At 49.5% G+C, this 8,910-nt stretch overlaps 1 protein-coding gene across 2 annotated transcripts in view; it reads left to right on the top strand.

Annotated features, from left to right (window-relative positions):
* The first annotated feature begins 391 nt into the window (after positions 1–391).
* Positions 392–8,910, top strand: part of VWA2 (von Willebrand factor A domain containing 2) — a 58,939-nt gene continuing 50,420 nt past the window's right edge. Inside the window, exon 1 of one of the 2 annotated variants that reach the window (XM_063962548.1) lies at positions 392–1,504. The gene's annotated coding sequence lies outside the window, so the exon portion shown is untranslated. Of the gene's footprint in view, positions 1,532–8,910 lie in introns of both variants that reach the window. The other variant, XM_063962547.1, reaches the window with a different exon arrangement.

The raw sequence follows: 8,910 nt of genomic DNA, 5'->3' as shown, positions 1-8,910 counted from the left end.
TCAGATGGAGCAGCACACGTACACGTTAGCACCGCAAAGTCTGCGTGTACTGTATGTGGCTTAAAGTTTTCCACTTGTATGTTATCTGAGCTAGCATGGACTCTGTGGGGGGAATTCAATTGTTTGAAAAAGTCAGTTGGGTGTCCTATCTAATGGACAGGCAAAACCAGATACCCAACCGACTTTTCAAACATTATAATTCCCCCTGACTGAATGTAAAGGTGATGTTGGGTACAAGCCAATCAACTGATCCCAGGTTAATTCAAAGAGTGACTGGGAATCCGAGTGCTCATGCACATGGTGTTTTCTGCTCTGCACTTAACCCACTAGATTCCTGCACACATGACAAGTGTAAAGTGATCTATTCTCACAGGCCCTCCCCTCTCTCCCCCACCCCCTGTGTCTGTATACAGAGGCTGAGCAGCTCATTCTGATCCCAGCACAGTCCAGAGGAGACCACAGCCTGCAACACCAGGGACTGCTCCTTCCTGCACCCCGCCAGCAGCACCCAGGTCTGCTCCTTCCTGCACGCAGCACCCAGGTCTGCTCCTTCCAGCACCTATACTGCAGCACCCAGGTCTGCTCCATCCAGTACTCACCTGCAGCACCCAGGACTGATTCTTCCAAGACCTACCTGCTACACCCAGGTCTGCTCTTATCACCTACCTGTAGCACCGAGGACTCACTTGTAGCACCAAGGTCTGCTCGTTCCAGGACCTACCTGTAGCACCCAGGACTCACTTGTAGCACCAAGGTCTGCTCGTTCCAGGACCTACCTGTAGCACCCAGGACTCACCTGCAGCACCAAGGTGTGCTCCATCCAGTACCCACCTGCAGCACCTAGGTCTGCTTCTCCCAGTACTCACCTGTAGCACCCAGGTCTGCTCCATCCAGTACTCACCTGCTGCACCCAGGTCTGCTCCTCCAGTACTCACGTGCAGTTACCCAAGTCTGCTCCTCCAGTACTCGCCTGCTGCATCCAGGTCTGCTCCTCTAGTACTCACCTGCAGCACCCAGGTCTGCACCTCCAGTACTCACCTGCTGCACCTAGATCTGCTCCTCCAGTGCTCACCTGCAGCACCCAGGTCTGCTTCTTCCAGTACTCACCTGCAGCACCCAGGTCTGCTTCTCCAGTACTCCCCTGCTGCACCCAGGTCTGCTCCTTTCACTACTCACCTGCTGCACCCCGGTCTACTCCTTCCACTACTCACCTGCTGCACCCAGGTCTGCTCCTTCCAGTACTCACCTGCTGCACCCAGGTCTGCTCCTCCAGTACTCACCTGCTGCACCCAGGTCCGCTTCTTCCAGTTCTCACCTGCAGCACCCAAGTCTGCTCCTCCAGTACTCACCTGCTGCACCCAGGTCTGCTCCTCTAGTACTCACCTGCTGCACCCAGGTCTGCTCCTCCAGTACTCATCTGCTGCACCAAGGTCTGCTCCTCCAGTACTCAACTGCGGAACCCAGGTCTGCTTCCAACAATTGAACCTGTCTGGCACAGTAATAGGTGAGAGGATCCAGCTATTGCCATCAGGTAACCTCAGAGGAGAAATGTCATCTCTCCCTGTTCTGTGTCCTGTCTCCAGTCTATGCTGTGTACAATACATCTATGTACTAACCTGGGACAAGTGTATCTCACATTTACATACAGAGAGAGCGTCACAGAGATTACTCATTCCTCAGGTCAGAATGCCGGTATGGACTTCTTTGCCTAACTGTAAACCTAGCCCTAAACCTAACTAAAAAAAAAATAGGCAAAAAAAAACCCAGTATGTCAGCACGATTAATGTCGACATTATGAACAAGTTGACATTTTAACCATGCAACATTTTTTAATGTTGACATATTAGGTGCCCAACTAAAGTGCATGTCGACATTCTGACCGGATCCCCATTTTTCTGCTGATTTAAATCATTTGTTATACAGTATTTAGGAATTAGGTTGGTCGATTTTAACATCGTTGCCAAATTTGTACGCCCCTGTTGTTCTTTACTGACGCTGAGCCCTGCGCAGAAATATAATGACATAAACACGTATGGACGAGGTCCCTGCCTGTCTGTCATAACCACACTGCTGTCATTTCTATCCGTTGTCCAAGGGGAATACAGTGGCCCAAATGTATTAAGCCTTAAAAAGTGGTAAAGTGGAGAGAGATAAAGTAGCAGCCAATCAGCTCTTAACTGCCATGTTACAGGCTGTGTTTGAAAAATGACAGGAGCTGGCTGTTGGAACTCCCAGCTCCCACATGCTGCCGTGCGGTGCGCCTGACGTCATCGCGCACCACCCAGCATTGTGGGAGCGGCCGCAGACGCTAGACGTCCTAATTGCCCTCTAGTTTCTGTGTGGCGCTATGGAAGAGACGTCATGACGTCTCTCCCATAGATCCGAGGAGCAGCGGCAGAGACAGCAGCAGCGGTCCGGAAGCAGGAGCGGGGCTGGTGAGATTTTTTTTTTTTTCATTATTATTTTTTTGGTGGAAGTGGCACTACTGGGGGCACAACTCTACGGGGGGTACAGCTACAAGGGGCAAAACTACAGTGGGCACAACTCTACTGGGGGCACTGCTACAGGGGGCACAACTCTACGGGGGGTACAGCTACAAGGGGCAAAACTACAGGGGGCACAACTCTACTGGGGGCACATCTACAGGGGGCACAACTCTACGGGGGGTACAGCTACAAGGGGCAAAACTACAGGGGGCACAACTCTACTGGGGGCACTGCTACAGGGGGCAAAACTCTACTAGGGGTACAGCTACAGGGGGCATAACTGGCCACGCCCCTTCCCTGTGAAACCACGGTCATATCTTTTGGGCGAGCGCCTATGGCACGCACTAACCCTGTTTTGCCTGTTGGGTGGGGGCGGGGGGTGGGGCAAAGGAAACTTTTGCCCTGGGCGCCACAAGGTCTAGAACCAACCCTGTCCGTACAATTGTATAGTATGCAACTTTTAAAGGTTACTTCAGTGCTGATTGGTTGCCATGGGTAACACTTTTCACTGCTTCATGAATAGATTTATCACTCTCCACTTTATCACTTTTAAATACATTTAGGCCGTTGCTGTCCCATTGCAGCATCTGGGGATAGATATATATATATATATATATATATATATATATATATATGATATATAGAGTACTCTGACACTAATGTTACTACTGTGTGATAAGCTGCTCAGAAACTAATCTATATAATAATCCATAGTTGCCTACGCTCCCTCATTCTGCAGGAGACTCCCTGAAATAGCAGCAATCTCCCTGACTCCCTGAACAGACCAGCAATCTCCCTCATTACACCTTAAGGCCCGTACACACTGGTCGATATATCGGCCGTTCTCTTGAACGGCCGATATATCGTGGGAGCGTCGGCCAGTGTGTACGGCCGATACGTCTGTGAACTCCGTCGTTCACAGACGTATCGCGTCGGCCGCGCAGCACAGCCGACGGCCAATATATCTACCGATATATTGGCGCGTTGCTGTGTGTGTACGGGGCGGTCGGCCGACCGCCCGTACACATGCTGCGGCGGCCGGTGGTGATTGACAGCTGAACTGGGCGGGCGTGTGTACACCCCCGCCCAGTTCATGACGTCAGTCCCCGACGGATCGGGTAGTGTGTATACTGAAAACACTGCGCGATCCGTCCATAGATATATCTGCAGATCAATTGATCTGCAGATATCTCTACTAGTGTGTACCCACCTTTATCCCCATTATGCAGCTGTTACATTCTTGGGGGGGGGGGGGGAAATAAATCAGAGATACATATATTCAAATGGGATCTTTAGTGCCATTTCCCTGCATTGGATAGAAGGCACAATGGGGCATATGTATTAAGCCTGGATACTTCTCATAATGAAACTGTCTGGGTCCAGTGTTCTACTTGGTGTCATATACTGTACTTATACTGTATGTGCTTGTTACTATTCTTATGCTAAGTAAATCTATTAAGTGTCACTATAAGGAGCACAAGTGATCAGGAGGGTAATTATTAGGGTCAGGCACTGAGTTTTATGTATAAATATATAATATACACTGTGATCCTGCTCAGCTGTAGGTGAGATGTGGTGATGATCTGCAGATCCCAATAGATCTCTACTTATCAGATTGTCAGTATATCGTACTAGTAAAGGCCCCATACCGTGGATAGTAAAAGTCTATGGACTGCACTTCCGTCAGGGAATGATTGCTGGAGCCCTCGTAATTATATATTTATATTGTGTAATACTTGCTCACATTTAAATCATTTGCACGCTGGAAATTCGTCAGCTCACCTGAAGCTATCTCATTTGCATATGCACCGCTGTATGTCGGGGAAAATGTAGTGATCAAGCCGCCCCTAGGCACAATGGGGGTAATTCGGAGTTGATCGCTCGCTAGGGTTTTTCTGCAGTCCTGCGTTCAGATAGTCACCTCCCGCAGGGGGGGTGTATTTTGGCTGTGCAAGTGTGCGATCGCACGTGTACAAAAAAAATTTGTGCAGTTTGAGTAGTCCAGAACTTACTCAGCCGCTGCGATCACATCAGCCTGTCCGGGACCGGAACTGATGTCAGGAACCCTCCCTGCAAACGCTCGGACACGCCTGCATTTTTCCAGACACTCCCTGAAAACGGTCTGTTGCCACCCACAAACGCCCTCTTCCCGTCAATCTCCTTGCGAACGCCCGTGAGATCGCTTTATTCGCAATAGCCCGCCACGATGCCCCGAGCAGTTGTCTGACGTGCTTGCGCACTGCGGTGCATGGGCAGTTCAGACCTGAACGCAGGCTGTGAGAAAACGCAGCCTCGCGATCAACTCTGAATTACCCCCCATGTTATCAATCGCACCCTATCACTTCACTGCCCCCCCCCCCCTTCATGTTGGTGTCAGTCCTTATGCTTTGAGACGGCCAAAGCAGCCACAGCCCCACTACCTCACGTACCACAATTTACTGCCCATTGCCCCCCACCCCCACCAGTTGCAAACTAAAACAATAGGTCATAATGACAAAAATAAAAGAATCGCCTGACCCCATCTGGCCAGCAGCCTAGCGCAGCTCTTATGCAGGAGAGCCTCCATCAAGTGGCAGCCCTAGGCTTGTGCCTCATGTGCCGAGTGGGAAATGCAGCACTGCTTGTGTGCGGTCTCCTGTGTAGGATGCTCTGGCACCCTTGTGGCGCCATATAGATGACAGATAACACTGCCTGCATAGGATTGGCTGTGTTTAGCACATCAGGGTAATGATGTAAGTCCCGGTGCTCAGTACCTGCAGACAATGGCCCTCATTCCGAGTTGTTCGCTCGCAAGCTGCTTTTAGCAGCTTTGCACACGCTAAGCCGCCGCCTACTGGGAGTGAATCTTAGCTTAGCAAAATTTGCGAACGAAAGATTCTCAAAATTGCGAATAGAAATTTCTAAGCAGTTTCTGAGTAGCTCGGGACTTACTCTGCCACTGCGATCAGTTCAGTGCTTGTCGTTCCTGGTTTGACGTCACAAACACACCCAGCGTTCGCCCAGACACTCCTCCGTTTCTCCAGCCACTCCCACGTTTTTCCCAGAAACTGCAGCGTTTTTTTCACACACTCCCATAAAACGGCCAGTTTCCGCCCAGAAACACCCACTTCCTGTCAATCACATTACGATCACCAGAACGAAGAAAAAACCTCGTAATGCCGTGAGTAAAATACCAAACTTCTTAGCAAATTTACTTGGCGCAGTCGCAGTGCGAACATTGCGCATGCGCAGTTTGCGGAAAATCGCTGCGATGCAATGATAAAGAACGAGCGAACAACTCGGAATGAGGGCCAATATTGTTATGTTTAAGAATAGTGTGGAAAGTGTCTTGGTTATTTTGGGGGGATGCTGGTTGTTGGGGATCACTAATGTATAGGATATAGTGTTAGGCAGAGCTGGTAATATTGACCCGAATATTCGTTGTATACAGCATTGCAAATAGATCTTGTACAGGTTGGTGTGACCCTATGGGTCAGTGGGTCCCAAACTCAGTCCTCAAGGCACTCTAACAGTCCAGGTTTTAAGGATATCCATGTTTAAGCACAGGTGATGTAATACATCAGTCAGTTTTATTATTTCATATGTGCATGAGCATGGAAATCCTTAAAACCTGGACGGCTAGGGTGCAGTGTGGACCGAGTTTGGGAAACCCTGCTACCACTTTGGGGTATATTCAATAAGAGTCGGGTCCATTCCGACATGCATTTGTCGGAATGGACTCGACAACCCCTGTTCAATGGACGGCCAATTCCGACTGTCGGATTTGGCCGTACCCGGGATCTTGTCCTGCCGCTGCTGTCAGCGTCTACCGGGTGCGCTGACAGCAGCGGCGGGGGGAGCTGGGCGGCTGCGTGCGGCGGTGGGAGCTTCCAGCGGCGGCCGGCAGAGGGTGATGTCTGTGGTGGCGGGGGAGGCACTGCAGGGAGAGAGGTCCCTGGCCGGGGACGGCCGTCAAGGTACATCTCATCCCCGATCGCCGTAGCCCGCCGCACCGCTCCCCGTCTCATCACCTCAATCCGACTTGATTTCAAGTCGGATTGAGTTTGTCGGAAACGGGGCTAAAACCTGTTGGGTTTGGCCCCGCTTCGGACAATGCAAACTGATCGGCGGCCCTTCCGACCTAAAACTGTCGGAAGTTGCCATCTTTCCAAAAAGACGGCAGCTTCCGACAGTTATTGAATATACCTCTTTGTCTATTACTAGTACGCAGTCTTGTCTAATTACTGTTTTGTTCTCAATTGTAAAGCGCAACGGAATATGCTGGCGCTATATAAATAACGTTAATTTCTCTGTGTCGTACAGTGACAGCTTTACTGTAGAAAACATTTGTTTGGATAGTACACCCCTTCCGCAGGACACATGTGTTTTATTTCTGTAGGAACCACATACTGTTCTACGTGACTATGCTGTCTCCTGCTGACCCGCCTTGTGTGCGCAGTATTACAGGACAAGGGATCTCTGTCTTTCATTCCTCAACTGTAGCGGCTAATGTCATTTGGGGTCTTGCACCCGTTCTGCAAATAACCAGAAGAGGACTACACGTACCAGGCAATGACATACCTATCTTCTGGAATGTAACACTTTTAAACACCCCCCAATGCCCGGGCCCGGATCTGCTACTAGTACCCACATGGACCCCTCTCTTCCCTGTCTCTTTGGGATCTCTTGCATATATTGTCGTCAGTACTTACCACCACCAGTGTCGGACTGGGGCATAGAGGACCCACCGGGGGAATGCAGTGGTAGGGGCCCATGCTTAGGGGTGTGGCCTGTCTCCAGAGGGGGTGTGGCAGCCCAGACAGAGGTTTGGCTAACCATTAGAGAATGCATGGTTTGGGCCGCTCGATAAATATATAGTAAATACAGCTAGTGCATGCATGATAATGTATGAGATTAATAACAGCAATGCACTGTAGAAAATAAACCATTGTCCTATGCAATATAAGGTAACATGTATATTGTATAATTAAAGTGCACAGCCTGGAACCTGACCCTTAGAGGCGGAGGTGGAACCCCCAGGCACTGGGGCCTTACCGGGGCTTTCTCCTCTACCCCTGTGGGCCAGTCCAACCCTGACCACCACTACCTTAGGAATTAACTGTTTGCCTCCCGAATTCATTGCTCTTATGCTGTAGTCACTGTGAAGAGCACTGCTAGACTGTTTAAGCATATCCATGGCTTTAATTAGTATCTCAGTCAGTTTCAGTCTACCATATGGGCACAAGCAGGGATATCCTTAGAATCTGGAGTGTTAGATTACATTGAGGCCAGAGTCTTGGAAACTCTGGCTTACGGTGACGGGGAGTGCCCTGCACACATGAGCGCACCCGCCTGAAGTCACCGTGAGGAACACCATCAAACTGTATATTGAGGAGAGGAATGCCTCGGGGCATCGTGGCCAAAAGTGGTCTACTTTAAATGTCATTTTTTTAATATATTTTAGGCATGGTGTTACAAAATCCAGGAAATCCTCAATTGAAGACCGATGTGAATCCCAAACATTCCATATAATATACTTTACATTTAATAGAGTAGAAGGAATATTGTAGCCATTCAGGCCCTTCTAGCACCTGGATGGAAACCCTCCCGAGCCAGGGTCTTACCTCGGTGGCTTCTCTCCCTGCTTCCTTCTCCCTTCTATGTAATTACGCCTGAGGCTGTAGCACACGCTGCAAAGCTCTTTGACCTTTTTAACTGGCATCTAACTTTTCCCTTGAGTGTGTCATCTGTGGATGGCTGTTGGATCATGTCACGTCAAATGTGTCTTTCTCCTAGTTTACTGTCCCAAGGTGTATAACCTCAGAGGTCACCAGGACCCACTGCCTGCCTGATGCCTCTGACAGTCGTCAGCTTCCGCACTTGTGTTATGGACCCTCCTAGTTGTCATTGATAACTGAGAGCAAATACTGACATTATGAATCATAGAATTAATGCAAAGAGTTCCCAGACATTTGTTCATAATGTGCCTGTCCCTGTGATTGTCGGCGTTGACAGCTCCGCTGACAGACAATACGTAGGTTGTCAGCCGCACATTGCCCAGGTGTTTCCCATGTCTTGCACTGGATAAATGAGCTGTGACAGGGGTAATTAAGTTGTTATATTCCAAGAACATTGTCTCATCTCCGGCACAAGGCGGTGTGATGTCTGTGAGACGCTGTAGAGATTATTCCATACATTATGTGATTACGTCAGCTGTATTTTCCATTCAAACGAGCAGCAGGAAAGAGAAAAAAAGACTACAGGTGAGGTACCCCCAAGTGATGACGTTACATCCCCCATTGTCTTTTTGGCACAGTACACGTGGGTTTCTTGGTTTTCCTCGGACCCCTGGAAAACACAGATCATCACCAAACAGATTGTGACCTAGAGACATTTTTAACCTTGCCCACAAGAATGACCAACTCTTGATTTCCAGGCCTGTAGG

The sequence above is a fragment of the Pseudophryne corroboree genome, chromosome 3 (assembly GCF_028390025.1).
Source record: "Pseudophryne corroboree isolate aPseCor3 chromosome 3, aPseCor3.hap2, whole genome shotgun sequence".
NCBI lineage: Eukaryota > Metazoa > Chordata > Amphibia > Anura > Myobatrachidae > Pseudophryne > Pseudophryne corroboree.
This window is presented reverse-complemented; position numbering and strand designations above follow the sequence as displayed.